This window comes from Camelus ferus, chromosome 19 (genome assembly GCF_009834535.1).
Source record: "Camelus ferus isolate YT-003-E chromosome 19, BCGSAC_Cfer_1.0, whole genome shotgun sequence".
Taxonomy (NCBI): Eukaryota; Metazoa; Chordata; class Mammalia; order Artiodactyla; family Camelidae; genus Camelus; species Camelus ferus.
In genome coordinates this window covers 25899644-25922222 of record NC_045714.1, presented here as the reverse complement: position 1 = coordinate 25922222, position 22579 = coordinate 25899644, and the positions used below count along the sequence as shown (strand labels likewise).

General features: G+C 38.1%; 1 long non-coding RNA gene across 1 annotated transcript; it reads right to left on the bottom strand.

The window, feature by feature from the left end:
• Positions 1-10: 10 nt before the first annotated feature.
• On the bottom strand, positions 11-22342 carry LOC116657940. Its single transcript, XR_004313119.1, has 4 exons — positions 22250-22342; positions 2273-2346; positions 151-224; positions 11-46 (listed from the first exon to the last, which is right to left on the bottom strand). It is a non-coding gene; the product is annotated as an uncharacterized LOC116657940 (long non-coding RNA).
• Positions 22343-22579: the final 237 nt, after the last annotated feature.

Sequence of the window (22579 nt, the reverse complement as noted above, 5' to 3'; positions counted from 1 at the left end):
CAGGATGTGCCTGTGATGGCGTCCATTTTTCTCATTCCCTTGAGACCTGAAGGAATAAAATACAGTCTCTGGGAAAATGAGGGGATTAAAATGAAATGTACTCTCCCTTTTGTGTCTTAAGATAGAATTTTTCTCACCATTTATACCCACCTTTCAATCTGAGCAGAACTAGGTTTTCATTAGTCTCTTCTGTGGCTGTTTCACTGGGATTTGTTGGCTTCCTTCTAGACTTACAAGAGAGAAGTCTTATAAGAGAGAAGAAAAGGGAAGAGGGCTTACTAATGACCGCAGGATTGACTCTCTCAGTTTACTTAGACAAATTGAAAACATGTTATTTTGAGTGAGCTCCATAGACCTATAGAAAGTTATTTTTTGAATAAGGGTTTGGAAATAAAACTTCTTAACATTAGATGCTTCATTCCCTTCTCCATTTCTTCTCTTCTTCCTTTCCAACCTCATCATCTTAAGAGTTTCCTCTTTTTTCTTTCATCCAACCCTTTCTCTTTCACGTCTTCTTTTGCTTATCATTTTCTTTTCTTTTTTTTTCTTTTTCTTTCTTTTTTTTTTTTTTTTAAACAAGGGGACAAAAACTACTTATAAAGAAAACAAGTCAATATACAGCTGAAATCGGCTATATTTTTTCATCCTAATCTCAATTGCCAAGTGTAGATCATCATACACTGACCTTCAGGGAGTATCTACTACATATTCTCATTTCTGAAACTGTTCTCCTTGCCATATTGTATGATGTGAATTTCACTGTGCACAAAATCATCTTAAGACACCACCCATTTGTCATCAGTTACTGTGGGTATGGACAATCAGTGTTGGCTATGGTTTCACATCATCTCCAGTCAAAGTAAGTGGGGACATTGCTTGAGTGAGTGGTAGCTTTGAGAGTAAAGACATTCAATTCTATTGGTCTCAATGTTTGTTTCCCACCCCACCCCACCCCAAAATTCACATGTTAAAATCCTAACTCTCAAATGTGATGGTTTGGGTGGTGAGGCTGTTGGGAGATGATTAGGTCAGGAGGGTAGAGCACTGCTGATGGGGTTAGTGCCCTTATAACCAGCCTGAGAAGCTCCCTTAGCCCTTCAGCCTGGCGAGGTTACATCTGACAAGGGAGTTATCAATGAGTGAGCCCTCCCCAGATACCACATCTTCTGGTGTGTTGGTCTTGGACTTCTCAGCTCCCTGAACTGTGAGAATTTTCTGTTATTTGTGAGCTACCCAGTTTATGGCATTTTGTTACAGGAGCCTGAGCAGGCTAAGACATTGATCAACACTAAAACACAGACTAACTATTGAATATGATTCCCTGTCTCTGAAAAACTAAATGTATTTCAGATCAACCAGTAGACTCAACAAATGGTTGAATAATGGCTACATATTAGGCTATTTGCTAAGTCCTTTTACACAACAATGAACAAGGCATAGGTATTCTCCACCCTCACAGAAATAAGAGTTAGCAGCATCTGCATATCTCCTGCTCAAAAGGTATCCTTATTGAAGGTAAAAAGAAATCTGCCCTTTAGTGTATTGAAGGCACAGACTGAATTAGTTAATGATGGCTTTGTGGTTATTTCCTGAAGGGACTTTTGCCCAGATGCCAGCTTCCAGGGGTAGGCAACAAAGGGGTGTTGAGAATCTTGGTAATGTGTTACTTTTAACCAAGATCAAGTTCAGTTCAGTTTTTACACCTCTGGATTTTGTGCACTATTATGATTGAGTAGTCAGAAATAACCACAATTGTCACCACCTACCTTTGCTGTGACACAGATCATACCCACCATACTGGATGCAATCTGTGCCTCATTTGTAGACTTTGGCTTTCCCAGGGGCCCCAACAAACTGCCCCCTCACTTTCCATCTCCTTCCTGCATCTCACTGTGCTTGTACAGGTTCTCTGACCAGGAGGTGTGCTCTGCCTCTGCTGTGAGGCCAGACGTTCTGGGGATTTGCATCCCTGGTAGCAGTCCTCAAACACTGAGTGACTGCAGTTGATATAGAAACGTCACATATCTTTTCTTCTGGGTGGGACAATTCCGAGGTGCATTCATAGTCTCTCTAGAGTCCCCAGTGGGATCGTGTCTTGTTCCCCTCCACAGTAATCTTCATGTGAAAACACCTATTTTTAGCTTTCTTTCCTTCCTTGTGCTTTTTCACTCTCCCTGAAAACCCTCCAAACAACTGCCTGCACCCAATGCCTTATCTCAGGATTTATTTGGGGGAAACCTAAACAGAGTCAAGCAAGCTCCAGTTGGCCTACCAGATCTGTTGATCAACAATCCAACTGGGTCTTCTGAATGATTAATATCACATTGCTTTGAAAACAGAGACAGCCTATGGGAAAAAAACAAAACAAAACAAGTAAGTTCATTGAATACAACCTCAATAAACTTGGGAGATAGACAAGAAAATTCTTGTGCCCCACAGGAAAGATTTATGGGATATATGTGAGAAGAGGGTCTTTGCACCCTAGTTAGGAAAAGAATGTGATGATTTTTGAGCTATAATATCCTGAAAGCACTAAACATTTGAATGTGAACAGGCTCCACAATTTTTTTTTTTTTGAATTTGTTTTATCTGCAGAAAAATAAAATTAACTTGTCCTTTCTCTCAAGTTTGATGGAGAGAAAGCCTTCTGTTTTGAGCTGGGAGGGGATGATAAATGGAAATTATATGCTAAGTATGTTTATTAGTTTTCTATTGCTGCTGGAACAAATTCTCATAAAGTCGGCTGAAACAACACATATTCCTCACCTTAGAGCTCCATAAGTCAGAAGTCTCATGTGGGTCTCACTAGGCTAAAATAGAGGTGTCAGCCTGGTTGTATTCCTTTCTGGAGGCTCTGGGGGAGAATTTATTTCCTTGGCACTTCCAGCTTGTAAAAGCCACCAATGTTCCTTTGCTTATGGCCCCTTCCACCCTCTTGAAAGACAGCTACATCACATGTCTCCAACCTTTCTTCAGTTGTACATCTCTGACTGGGAAAGTTCTCTGCTGTCAAGAAATTACATGATTAGATTGCTATAATCTGAGTAATCCAAGATGACCTTGGAATAAACTCAGTCACATTTAAAAACTTCCTTTTTCCCTGGACAATTATATACTTGTTCCAGGGATTGGAGTGTGGACTTCTTTAGGTTGGCCATTAATATGCCTTCCACGGTACTTATTACTACTAACTTAAAATATATTTAAAAGTCATGGAAGGTATCTTTATTTTGTTATCTTTATTTTTTAAGGAATATATTATTTGTGCATTTTTTAAGGTTTTAAATGTACATTCTCAAATGAATGTTCAAAACCTTTTAAAGCAGTTTTTTTTTTTTTAATTGCAGTTTATTGCTCATAGACAAAGGAACACTAAGTGTTCAGCTCAATGAATTTGCAAAGTGACCTCATCTGGGAACCAGCCTCACAGAACATGTCTAGCATCTAGGGTTCGATTTGTGTCCTGCCTCACTCATTGCTCTCTTTTCCCCCTGTGAAGGAAAAACATTACCAGCCATATCGGTAAACAAAGAATGCTGTGGCCATCAAGTCATCAGTTGCCATTGCCACCTCAGGTTGCAAGCAAGCAGGCAGCCCAGCCTTTGCAGCCATCCCCAATGGTGTCCCCTGAAGGAATGTAAAAGAACAGCATTCTGGCCCTAGATAGCTAGGTTCACATCAAAGGAGTATTTCAATGAGCCCAGAAGTGCGTACCTTCCTACACATTTAACTTGAGATGTCTGGTTTTCTTTAGTTAACAGGAATCTTTTACTGTTCTGACTACCTGACCTTTGTTGTAAAACACTTATATATACTGACTCCTCCCCTACCTCTTTGGAGAAGTCCCTCAAAGTGATCTGAGAAGCTGTCATCCCAGGCTGGAAGGGGTTTGAGTCCTTAGAATTGTCCACAGACTAAAACATAACTCTCAACTTTTAGGTTGTGCTTTATTTCAATTGACAGTTTTGGTGACCACATGGGACACAGAGCAGACTTCTCTCCTTCACCTGAACTCTATAAGAATTTGAGTCTCAATACCAGCAGAGGCCTCTTGGGCCCATCTGGTTCCTCGGAGAGTCCAGATGAATTTGGATGAGTCTCTTCTGGTTCTAGGATCTCCCGTTATCTCCCTAAGTTTTATTTTGTGGTGTCAATTGCCTCTCTAGAGGAGTAGGTTATCCTTGAAACTTAGTTTCAAGAAGTGGTGAGACAAGAAGAGGGCAGGGCCCAGCCAGTCATGGAATGCCGCATCAATTAACATCAAAATGATGAAAGATTCAACCCCCAGGAGGCCTTGAGGCTCAGGATGGTGAGAGATTTAACTTCTAGCAGATCTTGAGCTTCATTATATGCTCATTGTAATATGAACATGGTGAATAACATGCCCACAGGCACCGTGGCAGTCCCAAGGCTGGCCACAAAAGGTCAAAGAGTGGGAAATGGCCAACTTCCTGGGAATCCCAGCTCCTTCCCCTTAGACTGGTCCTTCTACTTACTAGCATATAAAATCACCAAGCCCATAAAACCCAGCAACACGATGCCTCAGGGATGGGCCCTCTCTCTTCCTCTTCGGAGACAGCCCACACTCTGTCTATGGATTGTGTACCCACTTTTAATCTGAGCACCCAACCCCCACACTTTGTGGCCTTTCTCTTGCCTTTCAATGGATCTCTCTGAATAAATCTACCTTTACTCAACTGTGGCTCGCTCTTGAATTCTTTCCTGTGAGAAGCCAAGGACCCACACTTGGCGGGGCACTGTCCCAGGGGCTCAACCAAGACCTGGGACACAGCCCTCCTGACACCCCACGTTGTTTTCCTGCGTGACACTGTGTGGGATATCTTCAGTAAAAACCGTTGGGAATATTTTTGGTCGAGCAGGTTGTCCTCAGTGAAAGGCATTGGGAAGATTTTACTCAGTTTAGAGTCTGAGTGCTTTTAGCCTTAGTTGAAAGACTGGAAAGACTTTGCTCAGTCAAGAGAATGCTAAGTAGTGTTGGCCTGAGTGACTAGAGGAAAAACTGTCCTGTCATTTTATTCTTGAATTGGCTACCTTAATAGAGTTTGTCAAAATAAAACTGAAATCTTATGAGAGCCATTATGCTCCAAAGATGATACTCTCCTCTGGGCTGGCAATGGTTTTCTCAGGTGACTGAGAAACTTGCAGGAGTGGTGGAGGCAGAGGCCTCATGCCATGCAGTTTCCCTGTGGGGAAACACACTAGTTATTTATTCTGACAAACTGACTTTTGAATGGGGAATAAAGCTTTCAAAACAAAAGAGAAAGGAAAGACAGATTGCCAGCCTCCAACTAAATATCCCAGCCAGGTTTATGAGAGTAAAAAATTTACAAGTACTTACTTAATTCAAAATTAAAGAAAATCTCACCATGAAAATAACTAAGCTGGGCTCCTTTATCATATATGCAGTTAAGTAAAAAAGAAAAGCTGGCCCGATAAAAACATTTTTTCAGAATTCTGACCTTAGAAAAGCAAAAGCTCTTCTAGGGGGAATTTGCATTTCTCTTCCTCTTCCCTTGCAATGTAAATGTTTTATCTTTCTCTGGGTAGTTTGCCTGTATGTATGTGTGTGTATGTGTTTTTTAAAAAAACTTATTCTCTGCTATCCAAAAAGTGCAAGTATAGTGTACATATGGCAGCCAAGCAAATAGGTTGGGATTCTGAGCAATCCTTTGATTGTACCAGTTCTCAGGTATTTTGCCATTTTAACCTTTGTTGAATTAGACTGGGACACAAAGGCCTTCACTCTTTTGGGGAGTAAACTTTTGAATCTTATTTAGGTGGCATTCCCTCCCTGACTCTCTTGCAGGATAATCTTTTCATAGTATTGGTTTAATATACATCTTTTTGATGACCAGATGATGGATCCTTTAAATTGGAGAAACTTCTAAATTGGTAAAACTTTAGAAAGCTCTCATTATAATTAGCTGTTTTATTGGTATCTATAAAAATTAATCAGATGTAAAGGTGGAAAAATATATATCTAATGGTTAACCTAAGAACTCTCTTAGTTTTATAAACAAAAATACTGCAATGTAAATGAAAATACTGCAACCATATCAGTAAACAAAGAATGCTGAAACCAAGTCATCAGTGGCTGCCTCCACCCCCCAGTGAGGACAGGCCTGCAGCCTGGCCTCTGCAGCCATTCACAATGCTTGCACTCTGAGGGGACTCAGAAGAAGAAAGGACAGGATACTGGCCCTAGATAGCTAGGTGCTTGTCAAAGAAATAAATTCAGTGAGCCCGAATGTTTGCTTCCTCCCATACATAGAAAAGCACTAAATTCTTTAACTTGAGATGCCTGGTTTTCTTTAGATAGCAAGTAATCTTCTATTGTTCCAACTACCTGGTCTTTGTTGTAAAGCTCCTATATATCCTAGCTCCTCCCCTACCTCTTCGGAGCAGTCCCTCAGAGCGATCTGAGAGGCTGTCATCCTGGCTTGAGTCCTCCTGCCAAATAAAACATAAATCTTAACCTTTAGGCTGCACATTTATTTTTGAAGGTACTTTGACGGTACGATAAATTAAACCCTAAAGGTTTAAAACATCAAACTATTTAGAAATTTCTCATTAATACAGAAAAGCAAATTAAAGAAGATACAGTTGGACTTAGGTGACAGACCAGTTCTTTGTGTATCTAAAAGCAACTCTCTTTGTCTTACAAATCAGAAATGTAAATACAAGAATGATCTGAGACTGAGGCTAATAGCTCAATGAGGTAAAATTCAAAACCAAAAAAAAAAAAAAATTTGGCATTTTAAAACTCAAAGTTCTGACAAGTCCTTCAGAGTTTATCAAGGACAAGTGCAAATCTTAAGAGTATTTTACATAAATACTAAGCCTTTGTGCTTTGAGTAAGTAAATTCAATTTATTCCAACTGTTATTTATAAGCAATAAATTTATATTTTAATGTATAATTTATAACTAAGTTTTGAAGTGAAGCTATGAGATCACTAGTTTTGTCTATATGTCTGCGTACACATTAAAGATATGTCTCTAGTTCTAAAAAATATCAAAATTAAATTTATAAAAGAGCTCAACTTAATTGAGTTAGAAGAAAGCATGTATAAATTAAATATTTCAAAAATAAAAACTGGCCAAATTGACTTTCAGGTTCACTTGAACTGGGAAATATTCAGTATTGTTAATACCTGATATGAAGTTTAGTTTGTTGATCTAATTAAATATAGACATGTCTTTAGAGTCATCAATATTAAGTATAATACTTTTACTGTACCTAGGTTTAATTAAAGTCAAATAAGACCTTGTTACATCATTGTAGATTTGTCAAAAAATAATAGTAATTTGGTGTTGTAAAATTCTTATAAGTTAATCAAACACAAATGAGATAAGAACTTTTGGGTAAACATTTTAAGATATATTTTAGAAATGTCTGTTAAAAATAATCTCTGCACATATTTGGTATCTTGAAATTCTAGAGTTGTGCTAAATTAAGTTAAATGATGGGAGTTTTCTTAAATAACTAGATCATTCCCAAATAAAGTAAGATATTGAAACATTAATTACTGAACATTGGCTTCCCTTTGCAGAGAAGCTAAAGGTGTGGGACTGTGAACAAAAAATACTGCAAACCATATCAGCAAACAAAGAATGCTAAAGCCATCAAGTCATCAGCCACTGCTGCCAGCCCCCACAGTGAAGACAAGCCTCTGCAGCCACTCACAATGCTGCACTCTGACAGGACTTAGAATAAGAAAGGACAGGATACTGGCCCTAGATAGCTAGATGCTTGTCAAAGGAATGAATTAAATGAGCCCAAATGTTTGCTTCCTCCCATACATAGAAAAGCATTAAATTCTTTAACTTGAGAAGGCTGTTTTTCTTTAGAGAACAAGTAATCTTTTATTGTCCCAACTACCTGGTATTTGTTGTAAAGCTCCTATGTATTCTAGCTCCTCCCCTACTTCTTTGGAGCAGTCCTTCAGAGCCATCTAAGAGGCTGTCATCTGGGCTTGAGTCCTCCCACCAAATAAAACATAACTCTCATCTTTTAGGCTGTGCATTTATTTTAGTCAATAGGACTGTTGATAAATATGTTTGGCACCACCCTAAGAGATTTTTCTAAGAAAGAACATGCTTTTAAAAATTATTATTGTTGTTTATGTTTGCCAATGTACAAAATGCTAGTGTAGAAGACAGTTCATAATTGTTTATTTCCTAGTTTTCACGGCAAATTAAGGATTTTAAGAGTTAACTCTTCTAATTTAAACATGTAATTAACTCTACTATAAATAATGAAGAAAACATTTTAGTATACAGTAGAAAAATTGGGTGTATGTTTTCAGAAAAAGAAAATATAAAGGATGAAATTACATTTTGTTACTTAGAGTTGGTAGTTTCTAGATGGGAGAATTAAGGGATAAAATAATATGAATAATGGTAGAAAATTTGTGGAGAAGGAATCCTGAGAAAAGAGTTATATGTATGATTGGGATTGACTAAATGGAGTTTTGTTAAAAGTAAGCTTCTACTGATGCAGGTTGTGGGGTGTGAAGAGGGCCATGTCCCAGGTCTCGGTTGAGCCCCTGGGATGTGCCCTGCCAAGTGTGGGTCCATGGTTTTGCACAGAAAAGGGCCACTGTTGAGTAAAAGCAGATTCATTTAGAGAGATACATACAGCATAGAGTGTAAGGCAAGAGAAAGGCAAGTAAAGAGGTGTGGGAATTGGGTGCTCAGGTTAAAGTAAAATTAGGTACACACTCCACAGACAGAGTGTGGGCCATCTCCAAAGAGGAGGGAGTGAAAAGGGCCACTACAAGTGGTGTTGTCAGTTTTTATGGGCTTAGTAGCTTCACAGGCCTATAGGTGGGACCATTCCAACTGCCCTGGGGAAGGGGCTGAGATTACCAGGAATTGGGCCACTGCAGTTATCCTTGGGACTGTCATGGTGCCTGCAGGCATGTTATTTATCACACTGTTACAATGAGCATACAGTAAAGTTCAAGGTCTACTAGAAGTTAAACCTCTTAATCTTTAAGGCCAACTGGGAGTTGAATCTTCCACCATTTTGGTTGTTGTCATTCCTTGAGTGACTCTACCCTTGCCCTCTTCCCTCTTGTCTCAGTACAAGACTGGGTTTTGATTCTCTATATTAAGAACTCAAAGTTTCTTAAGAGTGCTACTTTTGATAACAGATTGGGTAAGTGTCTGTGCTTTGAGTGATTTATATCTATTTTTGAAACCATTGTCACTTTGGTTGAATAATTAAGCATTTTCACAATGACTTATGATTTTAATTGATCAAGTGTTTTGAAACTTTTTAACAAGCTTCCTAAGTATCAAATTTTGATTAAAGTTATTTTGACCTTCAGCAAATTTTGAGATGCTTCAGAGGGCCCCTGAAAAATCTGAAGGAGATTTTAAACTAACTAGAATTATTTTCTATATTAAATTACTTAAAAAGCATTGCCAGGTGATTGGGTATAAAGCTTAAGTTATATTGTAAACTAAAAAGTCATTAATATAGTTATTCCAAAATTTGTATGAAATTCCTAAAAATCTAATATAGTCCTGGTATCATTCATAATCCTAATTACTATCTTAAAATGTTGTATATTAGAAATAATCCAAGTTGCTTGTCAATTACATTGTAATTAAATACTTCACCATGCCATTTTAAGTCTTGTCATTTATATAAACAGTCATTGTTTTACTCTGATGCTTTTATAATATGAAGATCTTCAGGAAGATTCATAAGAAATGGACTTTTAAACAAATATGTTTCTGATATCCTTTACAGCATACCACTGAACTGGGTAAATTATGAAACTCTAATGTAAACCTTATGAGTTCATCCAGATAAAAAATAATTACATGGAATTGAATGAACATGGAATTACATGAATGAATGATAAATATGATTGATAACCTTATGTTTTTTGAGAAATGTACTGGCCTTTACCCTTTATTCTCCAGAAAACCTCTCCTCTTATTCTATGACCTACAACAATTAGATAAAGTATGCCTTTGTAAATGCCAACTGAAAATTGGCACTTGTCATCTGCCTCTACAAGGATTGGATCATGTTGGCACTTGTCATCTACCTCTTCATGGATTAGACCATGAGCCACTGCAGCCACTGACCTCCAACCCACTCTGAAAGGTATTCAGGATGGAGATCAGGAATGAGGCCCTCTGTGCTCTGGGAAAACTGGCAGAACAGGCCTTCGGATAGTTAGATGTTTTCAGGAGATTTTATGAGCCCAATTTTTGCATCTCCTCATATCTAGAAAGCACTAAAATAATTAATAGTGACATCTGCTCCTCATGACTAATAGCAAGTCTCTGTCTAAAATGTATGCTTGGCTGCACGTATCCCCCTGTACTGAAATTTATATAATATTGACATTCCCTCCTGCTTCTTCAGAGCAGTTCCTCAGAGCTATCTGAGATTCTGTCTCCCAAGTTACAGTTCTCATTTTGCCCCAAATAAAACTTAACCCACAACTCTCACATTGTATGATTTTATTTCAGTTGACATAAACAGGGATGAAACATTTATCTTTTTCTCTCTACTTGATCTTTCCAGAATTTAACTTCTCCAGCTGGCTCTCCTGTGGACCTGATAGTTACTGCAACCAGATTACAACTAGTTATACTAATCATTGTTTTAACTTGTTCTTTGTTTCTAAGTTGCTATGTTTTGTATGACTTTACTAATGTTACTAGCTGTACTACTTATATTCTTATAAGATTGTTGTCTCTTACATTTCCCAATGTGTAACTAGGCCTCTGGCAAGATTGGTGAAATAGATCACATTTATAATCCTGACTAAAATAACTGTAATAGTTTGATTCTATGTATGGAAAGAATCAACAAGAGAAAACATTTCCTGGATCATAATAGGCTAGTAGGACAGGTGATCCAGAGAATTTTTGGTTATTAATACGGCCTGATCCAAAAATTAGCACCTTGAGTGACATGTCAACAAGATCTTTGCCTGATCTAGGAATGAGCTTTCCTAGCACCATGGGACAAAATTGGTCATGAAATGTCTCCCAAAATATTGGTCAAATTTAGGACCAAGGGGAAGCACTGTGAGTAAAATATTTGCAAGCCATATCAGTAAACAAAGAATGCTGTGGCCATCAAGTCATCAGTTGCTATTGCCAACTCAGGATGCAAACAAGCAGGAAGCCCAGCCTTTACAGCCAACCCCAGTGGTGCTCCCTAAGGGACACGAAAGAACAGGACACTGACCCTAGATAGCTAAGTGCATATCAAAGGAATTATTTCAGTGAGCCCAGGTGTTTGCACCTTCCCCACACATAGAAAAGCACTCATTTCTTTAACTTGAGATATCTAGTTTTCTTAGTTAACAGTAATCTTTTAATGTTCCCACTACCTGGTCTTTGTCAAAACTCCTGTATATCCTGACTCCTCCCCTACCTCTTTGGAGCATTCCCTCAGGGTGATCTGAGAGGCTGTCATCCCAAGCTCAAGGGGATTTGAGTCCTAAGAAATGTCAGCTAAATAAAACATAACTCTCAACTTTTAGGGTGTGCATTTTGTTGTGGGTCCAATGGGGTGGCCCATGACATGGTGATATGTGGGTTGGCAGAAGAATTTAACAGAGATTAAGTATAAGAATAGAAAGGAGTTTATTAGGGTACACTGTCATAGACAGCAGTGGGCCACACAGATAAGAGGTGTCTGTGTGAGCACCAGGATAGAAGTACAGGGTCTTTGACTGGGGACAGGAGTTGGTGGTCACAGTGTGTTAGGGGCTGTGTAATTAGCTCATGCACAAGTTTTGATTGGTTGTAGGTGAGTTAAGACGTTTAGGGTCCATGAACGGCAGTGGGGTTTGGCTCTAATAAGATGGGCTGAAACAAGCCAGAATGAGCTATTGTGAGATTAGGCATTACCTAGGGCTATTCATTTGTTTGGGGAAACACACCTAGTGAAGAATGTACTTTATCTGTTGAGTGACCATAGGCAGACACCTGAAAGCCCAGAAATGGGGGTCACTGGATTTTGAAGGACGTCAGTGGGCCCAGCACATTTATTTCAGTTGACACCCCATAACCAGTGTCTTTATTTCTATCACCATAGATAAGTTCTGCCTCTTTTTCTGATATAAACATAATTATACAGAATATATCCTTCTGGGTCTGGCTTCTTTCACCTGATTCTTGTGCTTAGAGTTTTCCATGTTGTGATGTATAGCAGTAACTTGTTCATTCTCACTGGTATATAGTATTCCATTTTATGAACATAGCCTAATTTGTTTATCCATTCTATTGTCAACATTTGGGTTGTTTCTGGTTTTAACTATTAACATTAGTGCTACTGTGAATTTCCTAGTATAACTTTTGGTAGCCAGATATACACACTGATGTTGGGCATGTACCTAGAAGTAGAATGACTGGGACATAAAGTGTGCATGTGTCCATCTTTGGAAGATAGTGACAAATTTTCCAGATGTTTTTACCATGAACATTTGAGTGGTCCTACAACCTCACTAACACTTGGTATTGTCAGTCTTTTAAATATTTTAACCATTTAGGTGAGTATAGAGTGGTATCTCATTATGATTTCTTTGTTGTTTTTTTTTTTAAAGGTGGAATTTATAGATAATAAAATGCACAAATTTTAAGAGTACAATTCAATGAATTTTGTCAACCTTTAAGTTTGCTTGAGCTTTCAGGTTCCAATGTGTGCATTTTTCTATCAACAGGGCTTTGGGAGAATTAAATCTCTTGTGGTTGAGGAGGGAAACTGTATTTGCTTCATGCTCTTAAGCCCTCCTTCTAGTGCCTAGTGTAATAGACACAGGCAGGCATCCAATACGGTCTGTGAACCCTTGGGTTGACTGAGTCATTATATGCTACTTATCTCATAGGCCATTATCTACTGATCCGAAGGACACTTGTTCCAGAAAATGAAAGACAGAGTCTGAGAAACATTACACAGTAGCCTGGCATCAAGAGAGTTTGCCTGTTTGACTCCAAGCTCTTGTTGGTGCCAAAGCACAAGTATGTGACAAGAATGAACTCAAGAGCATTCAGGCCTCAGAATGGTCTCTCTCCTTCTTTTTTGGCCTCCTGTCACATTCCTGTGGAAGTCATGTACCACTAGGTATTTACGTCATTGTTAAAATATGTTTTCTTCCACGCCCTTGGCATACACAATCCCTAATGCTTCTCAGTTAATTTTGCTAAAGGAAATGTGCCATGTCATTTTAATTTGCCTGCAAGTAAAGAATGTGGAAAAAAATAGTCGGCTTGTGAAGAGATGGTGGCCTGGATGTTCTCTGTTAAATGAAACAGCCTCAATTTTTATTTCAGTAATACGTGTCTTGTGCAGGCTGGGTGGTGTATAGAACTGGCTTTGCTGGGACTGGGCAGACTGACTTCTCTGAGTCCTGGGCCAGGCCTGGAAGTGGCACAGAACACATCTTCCTAATTCCAGTGGCTGCAGCTGGGTCACCTGGCCACACTTAACTGCTAGGGAGTTTGGGAAATGCCATCTAGTGGGATGTCCAGGAGGAAGAGGAGAATGTAGATTTCAATGACCGCAGATGGTCCATAGTCTGACCCAAGATAATCTTTCCCATCTTGATGGAAATAAAGTCATAGCCACATCACTGCAGCAGCAAAGCAGGTAAAGATTAGATGCTCTCAAATATGGTCATAAAGTATTTTAAGTCCTGTTGCTTAAAACCTATTTCAAGATTTCTTGAATGAAAAGACTCAGTGGGAGGCATTTACTTCATCTGACTCTTACTTTCCTAGGCAGTGTATTTGGACTTCTAAGTGTGACTGGATCATTTTATACCCCTGCTGGGCATGGTCTGCTTTTAAAAGGCCCACCTAGTTCCAGACATTTGAAGGATAAACCTATCCTTCAGTGGCCTGACCCTGGAGGTAAATCTTAAGGTGATTCTGTGCCTTGGAATAGAGAAGTTTCTAAGCTTCCAAGGGGCTTGTGGCTGAGTATTTCTGATGCTGACAATAAGAGGTTCAGCATTGTGGATCCTCAAAGATGACAAGCCATTGGGCCTCTTGGGGGGCTAAATTTCTCCAAACACAGCAGTCATAAATATAGCACACATAAAGCACAGTCCATGACTCTGCTCTGAAAAAAATATAACTTTTCTTACAACTTAATTTTAATTTTGAGAACCTGCCTCATTCCATCAGGTGTTGAGACCATCTGAGCCATGAGCCTAGTTATGGGGAGTTTTCATAAAATGAGGTTGTGATGGGAACAGTAGGCTTGAAGAATATGAATGTCCTTGGTCCTTGGCATATGCTACTGGGTATTCTCATTCTGCCCTCCTGCCCCTTTCAGCTCTGGCATTCTCTCTGCTTTCCCTGTACCATGGGCAAAGGCAGAAGAGTCATTCTGCTCCCTTCCTGCCAGACTGGGAATCAGGGATCCTTACCAGTTTGACCAGATTGCCTAGACCCCTTCCACATAGACTCCTTCTGAAGATATTCTCTCTCAAAGGTGTTTCTTCCTCTAAGGGAGGCACTGCCTGGGGCTCAGGGTAAGCCCCTCCCACTGACCCCCACCTGTGCCTCTGCTCTCCTCACTTCCCATCTTATTCCCTCTTCCCAACCTGGAAGCATCTCTCTTCTAGTCCCAGATCATCCCTGTTTCCTCAAACCTGCTGTGTCATTCATGTGTCATGCCCATTAGTTAATGTTATTCTAATAATAATCCATATATATTAGAATAATATATTAAAATAATATTTTACAACAATAATTCACCTACCTACCTTACAACATATAAGCACATACATACAAGAAAGCAAGTGGATATGATGTCCCACTACCCTATTGGGAATGGAGGTGTGTGAGCTTAGGCCCTTCAAATTGTTTCCATTTCACTACATACATGCATACATTGAATAATAGTGTAAATGCATTTGTAAAAATTGCTCATGACTTGAAAATGGGCGAGAAAAAAATTATGTAGTGTCCTTTCAGTGGAGTGTGAGACATACTCTAGTGAACTCTGGGGAAATCACCTGATTCTGAGTCTGATTTTCTGTTGACTATTCTGCAGTTCTGTAGGGATAGATGTTAATGTGTAGAAAACTGAGAGCAAGGGTAATGATGAATCCTGTGGACAGCAGTGCAAATGAATGTTGACTGGTAGAAATACACCTGATTTCTGCTAATTTGAAAAGATAACCCCAAACATTATACCACAGTGACTTAGAGATCACTATCCAGTTTTATATGCATTAGAAAATTTGTATCTACATCTATATTTGTTCTTCAAATTCTCCTTTGGCCCAGTGAACATATTAATTTTGGTTACTAAGTAATAAGTTGAATAAAACCCTTGATGTATTCCTTTTATATTTGTTTAAAAGTTAAGTTTTTTTACTTTTGAAAATTATACTGTAGTCATTTGAGTAGGAGTTCTTTCTTCGGTGTCTAAACTGACACTCGCATCCTGTCCTTGCTCCATCAGCAATATTCCAAACAGTTTTTCAGGGATTTTCCACATTTCATTTAGTCTTCTAAATAATCTTTGTTATGATAGGGAATAAAATTTCCATTTTACACATTAAACACAGGCTCAGAGAATGGCTTGTTTCACTGTAAGACACAGATAGTTAAAAATTACTTGGTAAGAGAGCTGTGTTTTCAATAATTATTGAGCATGCTTCAAACCCCTTTAACTTTGTTACCCTGAACTATTTTAAAGTCAAAATTGTTCAGGACTATCCAGTCCTCCTATAAAATTAAAAGTATCGGAAGGCCTTAGGTCCTCGTTTTAAGATTTTTCAAGGGAAAGCAACCAGTTAACTTTAGAGGTCTCAATTCAAAGTAACATTTGCTAAGAAATCAAACTGGTGAACCAACAACTCTTGCATCTCTACTTTACAGAGCATAGCCTGTCAGAAGCTGGGTAATATCGTTTAGTCGTATCAAAGAATATACAATATTTAAGTGTCTAACAATCAAGGATCTTGTTGTGAAGACAAGGAATGGACATGTGAAATAGAACATATTCCTTAAGATTAACAGATCTAAGCAACATTTTTCGGAAAATGACTAGATGAAATATCACACTTACTTAGTAACTAGTGATCAAATGAATCACTCTTCTCCATGGAAGGAGAAAAGCATAAAAAATAATGCTTTATATCAGCTTGGTGTTGAGGTTCAAAACAGGTCAGTCAGTCAGTCCTGATTATTTTCCTTGTTCTCATCTCTCCAAACCACAGGAAAATATGACTGAAAGTCAATTGATCCCAGTAGTAGGGTAGTGGGGTACTTCTTATAACATATATACAAATTCTTGCTTTCTTCAGACTGACTTGTCCTCATTGATTTTTTTTCCCTGCCCTGAACTCATGATTCACGACATTTTGCAGAGCTGCTGTAAACATTTCAGCATCTGAAGTGAACTTCCAGATAGAGCAAATATGTTCAATGAGTAGACCCAAGGGCAATCTCTTAGTCCTATGCCCTATCCAGGAATAACTTTCCCAAGGGTAGCCATTATCCCAACTTCTAACAGCACAAATTAGTGTGCGCTCTTTTTGACTTGATAGCAATGGAACCATGTGGAATGTATATACTCTTTTATGTCTGGCTTCTTTTGCTCAACATTGTAATTATGAGAATTTTCCATGTGGTTGCAAGCCCTTGTAACTTGTTGATTCATATTGCTGCATAGCATTCACTTTATGGAATCTTAAAATTATTACTGCTATCATCATACTATGTTTCTCTTTTCCCCAGAATTTTCCTCTGTCATGCACACACAACACAGACATATTTTGATGAATTCAGTCTACTCTGAATGGAGGTGGGCAAGGTACTGTTGTATATTAACTGGGTTTTGACCTTTGAATAGGGCGTTGGTTGCCCAGTAACCACGATGGGTTAAATTTCCAGAAGATATTATATTGTCTGACACATTTAATCACATTGTCTTTTTCTTCCAAATGGCTACTTATCTTTTTCTTCCTCTGAGTGAGTTAGTGCAGGAAATTTTATGGGTGATATACAAAATCTATACCTAACCTGTTTTTTTTTTTTTATTATTATTTTTCCAGTTCTGGAAACCTGACAAATTACCCTCACTCCATTTCTAACTAGTTAATGTGTAGTTCTTGCCATGTTAGTATGATGATGAGTATGAAGAAACCACACATGCATGATGAAATATGGAAAAATTCACAGAAACAGACCACAAGTAAGAGGTGCATCAATTACACCAGTTTGTTTTGAATGCCAAGGGATGTTATCAAATCATTTCTTCTAAAGTTTTGAATACAAATTAAGGGATATGATTTAGTAGTTTTCACTATACTCGGAGTTGTACAATCATCACTACAATCAATTTTATAGCATCTTTGTTACCCTAAAAATAAACTCCGTACCTGTTAGCAGTCACTCCTTATTTCTCCCCAAATTCTTCCTCCCACAATTTTCCCCTGGCTAGACAACCACTCATCTATTTTTTGTCTCTATAGTTCTACCTTTTCTGGACATTCACCTAAATGGAATCATACAATATGTGTTCTTTTCTGAATGGCTTCTTTCACTACTTGATTCCTTTTTAAGGTTGAATGCTATTCCATTGTATAGATATATTACATTTATTTATCCACTCATCAGTTGATGGATATTTGGATTGTTTCCATTTTTTTGCTTATTATTGATTATGCTGCTATGAACATTTCTGTACACGTTTCTATTTCTGTTGGGTATACACTTAGAAGTGGAATTGCTGGGCCATATGTTAATATATGTTTAACATTTGAGGAACTGCCAGAGTGTTTTCCAGTGTGGCTACACCATTTTATAATGCAACCAGCAGTGCATAAAGTTTCCAATATCTGCACATACTCATTTCAACTTGTAATTTTATCTATTTTTTTATTACAGTTGTGCTAGTAGGTATGAGATCACATCTTACTACGGTTTTGATTTGCATTTCCCTGATGGATAACGATATTGAGCATCTTCTCATGATCACACTTATGTGCCTATCTCCTTTGGAGGAAGTTTTCTGTTCAAATTCTCTGTTCATTTTTAAATTGGATTATTTGTCTTTTTATTATTAAGTTACAAGAATTCTTTATGTATTTTATTTACAAGGGTCCTATCATATACATGGTTTGCAAATATTTTCTCCCATTCTCTAGCTTGTCTTATTTTCTTGATGGCATTCTTTGAAGGATAAAAGTTTTTAAATTTGATGAAGTCTAATTTATCTGTTTTTTTCTTTTTCACTTGTGCTTTTGGTGCTATTGAACTTTATTCTTAAATAATATTTCAAAGCATTTTTGAAATCTTAATGCTTAAAAATTTATTGTATTTTTCTGCAATCTGATATATTTACTATAATTTTAAGGAAGAATTTCTAATGGTAAACCAGACAATATTTTTCTATGTTAAAAAAATTTAGTTATTTTCATTGTAGGATATTTTTGTTTTTGTTTGTTTGTTTGTTTTTGGGTGGAGGGTAATTCAGTTCATTTATTTAGTTAGTTATTTTAAGGGAGGTACTTGGATTGAACCCAGGACCTTATACATGCTAAGTGTGTACGCTAACCATTGAGCTATACACTCCCCCCTTTCTATGTTTTGAGGAGGGTACAATTCCTACTTATTGCTTAGGGCTGGTTTGAATTTTTAAAAATACAATGGAATTTTTTTTCTAACAAGAAAACCAAGAGTGACCAAGAAATGAATGACCTTGGAATCAATCTCAGGAAAGAATCTTTGGTTGCTGATTGGCATCTGGTTATCTTGGCAGCCAAGATGAGAAGATCCTAAGGTAATCAGCCTGGTAATACATACTTACTGATCTGGGCCCCAGGCTGGGCTAAGCACTGTGGGAGGCTGACAAGCAAAAAGAGCTCTGTTCTGCTCACAATCTTATAAAGTACGTGGAAAGGCTTATCTAACGCACAGGAGGCAATTTATGAACAATCTTTCTAATGCCCAATTTAATGTGCTTTGAATAAGTCCTAAAAAACACTTAGATACTTAACTAAAAGATATTCTAGAATCAAGGACTAAATTACATGGTATGAACTATAATCATGGTGTGACCTTAGGCAAGTCCTTTCACCTTCCTGAGCTTCTGCTTATTCATCTGTAAGTGGGGACCATAATCATGCTTACTCAGAAGGTGATAAAGAGGGACAGAGGAGACCTTGCTGATGCCAGTGAGCACATAACTGTCATGACTCATGATTGCTATGTGTGGGAACAGAGGCAGCAGAGAGGAGTGGTTCTGAGCTGGGGTTTGGAATTAAACAGAATTGGGTGGAAATTTAGTATCTGTGTGCTCTGGGACAAGTCTTCACCTGTAAAAATAACTTTATTAGATTGATCTGTGGAGTACTTTAAAGGAGGTAAGATATTCAAAGAACTGAACACAGAAAGATCTTCTAGGTGAAGGAGGCAACAGGTGTAAAGCATGAAAGCACATAGTTCTCCCAGGAGGAGGGTATATGTTCTGAACTAACAAAGAAGTAGGGTTGAGAATACCTCGGGGAAGGACTAAAACACAATCAGAGAGCTTAAACTGGGCCCAATGGGACGCCACAGAAGGACTTTAATCAACAACTAGACACTTGCACCTTAGTGTTCATAGCAGCACTACTTACAATAGGCAAGACATGGAAACAGCCTAAATGTCCATCAACAGATGACTGGATAAAGGAGAGGTGGTATATTTATACAATGGAATACTATTCAGCCATAAAAACTGACAACATAATGCCATTTGCAGCAACATGGATGTTCCTGGAGAATGTCATTCCAAGTGAAGTAAGCCAGAAAGAGAAAGAAAAATACCATATGAGATCGCTCATATGTGGAATCTAAAAAAAAGCAAAACATAAATACAAAACAGAAACAGAAACAGACTCATACACACAGAATACAAACTTGTGGTTGCCAAGGGGGTGGGGGGTGGGAAGGAACAGACTGGGATTTCAAAATGTAAAATAGATAAACAAGATTATACTGCATAGCACAGGGAAATATATACAAGATCTTGTGGTAGCTCACAGAGAAAAAAATGTGACAATGAATATATGTATGTTCATGTATAACTGAAAAATTGTGCTCTACACTGGAATTTGACACAACATTGTAAAATGACTATAACTCAATAAGAAAATGTAAAACAAACAAACAAACAGAAAATGACTATTTAGCCTGACACTACAGAGAAGGCAAGAGGCAATGCTGGAAAAAAAACTGTTCTGAGAAACTGGAGGCTGAGGTTTAGTTCTGACTCTATCACAAATTGGCTATGGGTCTCAGAACAGTCATGTAACCTCCCCGGACCTTGTCCCCAGGTAAGTTCCCCAAGTGTACTGTGAGAAACAGTAAGTTCCAGGTGAATAGATCCGGTTTTCTTGGGGACGCCACCATCAGACCGCTGCCAGAGTTTAGGGAACAAAGGCTGTTTGATCATCTGGGACTCGGGGCAATTTTCTAACACTCACAGATTTGGTGCTTTGGAACATCCTTGATGGTTTGTAGCAAAATAGATGAGCATATATAGACACTCAAATCCAATCCAAAGTGGTGCTTGGCAGAATGTTCCAGATCGTTCACATGTCCTTCTGCATTGTGACAGCCGTTCCCTTGAAACTCCTGCAGCACATTTCTTGGACATTTATTGATGTATGCCATAAGCAGAGAAAAGTTCTCCAATCTGAAGTGTCCTGCTCTCCTAGTTTTCACAAACTAAGCACATCTGACTAATCAGTTTCCAAATCAACAAGCAGAACATAACCAGAGGCACAGAACACAGCTTGCTCCATCTGCCAGTCCTTTCTTCACCCAAGGATAGCCATTGTTTCTAACAGCATAGAGTAGTTTTAAAATGTCAAAAAAATGTAATGAAATATAAAGATTGTCAGATCCTTATTTAGAAACTTTTACGTATCATTCAGAAATCTAATCCTGTGCTAGTTCCTGGATGAACAGGTAGTATGCTTTTGGAAATTATTTTTGTACTATGTCTCAAGATCTCTCAACATGTTTATTTGACTCTCTTCTAGGAAATTTACCCAGAGAAAATCTGCTTAAGAAAGGGTGATTTCATATTCTTGAAAATTTTCAATTTACATTTTTTTTGTAATGATTAAACCAGAAAGTAACTCTGACATTCAACAGTGGGTGAATCATTAATTAGTTTATAGATATAAACCATGAAATATTAAGCAGCTGTTAAAAGGGAAGAATATAAAAACAGGGAAAGAATTTATCTTGTAATGCCTAGTAAAAAACTGAAAGTGCAAAATTGCATTATGCTAGAACCATATCTTTATAAAACTCAAATGCGTATGGACAAGAACTGGAAAATATTTATTGAGAAATGTTGATTGCTTTCTACATCTATTATGTTGTAAAATTGTTACTGTAGTAAAACCCAGATGAGCAAAATAGAAACATGTATGGTTTCTATTTAAAATGAATATTTCATAACAGTACATCAGTATTTTTAAAGTGTAAAGGATCAAGAATTTACAAATCTATCTTTTTAAGTCTAAAAGTAACCAATAACTATGAGAATGACAAAATAATTAAAACACAGTGACCTCCAATGTTGGCAATGAATCATTATTCAAGGAAATAGGTACTTTCATGCATTTCCATGATTGGTTTCCATGATGACAGTAAACAAGCCTCAACTGCCTTGGTCACCCCTGCTAGGTCCACTCCATTCCCAATCTTGTTGGCCACTCAAGAGTTGACAGCCCAGAAGTGCAGATTTGCTGAGCAGGTACAAGGAGAATCAAGGATGAACAGACCCACCCTAGGGAGACTCCAGTTCTGGGCCTGGGAACCTGGGGAATCAGAGTAGTTGTGATGTGAAGAACAGGAGATGGGGTCTAAGGAGTGTAGATGAGGGTATAGGGATGAAGGCATGCCAGAGGGAGCCTTGATGTTCCCATGTCCCCAGGGGCCAAAACTAGGACCAGCTAGGAAAGACACAGGAGAGGAGCAGAAGGGGCTCCATCTACATAACAGGTTTTTGTTGATGGAGTTGTCTTACAGTTGTTAACTTATGGAATTAGTCTGCAAAATAGATGATTCTTCCAAGCTTCTAACTTGGGCTTTTGCCCTTCAATCTTGTCTGCCATAGACACATTAAATTTTCTCCTTGCAAGGCAGTATTAAGATCATTGAGTATTAGACAAACAAACAAGACTATTCAATTCTGTCCTGAAAGTCAGAATCAAACTGGTTGCTGACCTTTCAGAAACACTGAGTTCATACCATGGTTCAAACATCCTCCACATACATGTACCTCCACAGACATTAACAGATGCTTGTGATCAATTTCCACATTACCATCTGCAAAAGAAAATAGTCTTGAATTAATAGCCTTTATAGAGTTCATATGTTTTACTATTTTTCCAAACACACTGTTTAGTTCAACTGGATTTTTCCTTTTTTCATAACAAGACTCTTCCAAGGAAGAAAACAGTACTTGATTTATCATCTGGACAAACTCCTTACTCTGGATAATTAACGAAGAACATGGGCCTACTACATTCAACAATTATGCAGTGCCTCTTCTGT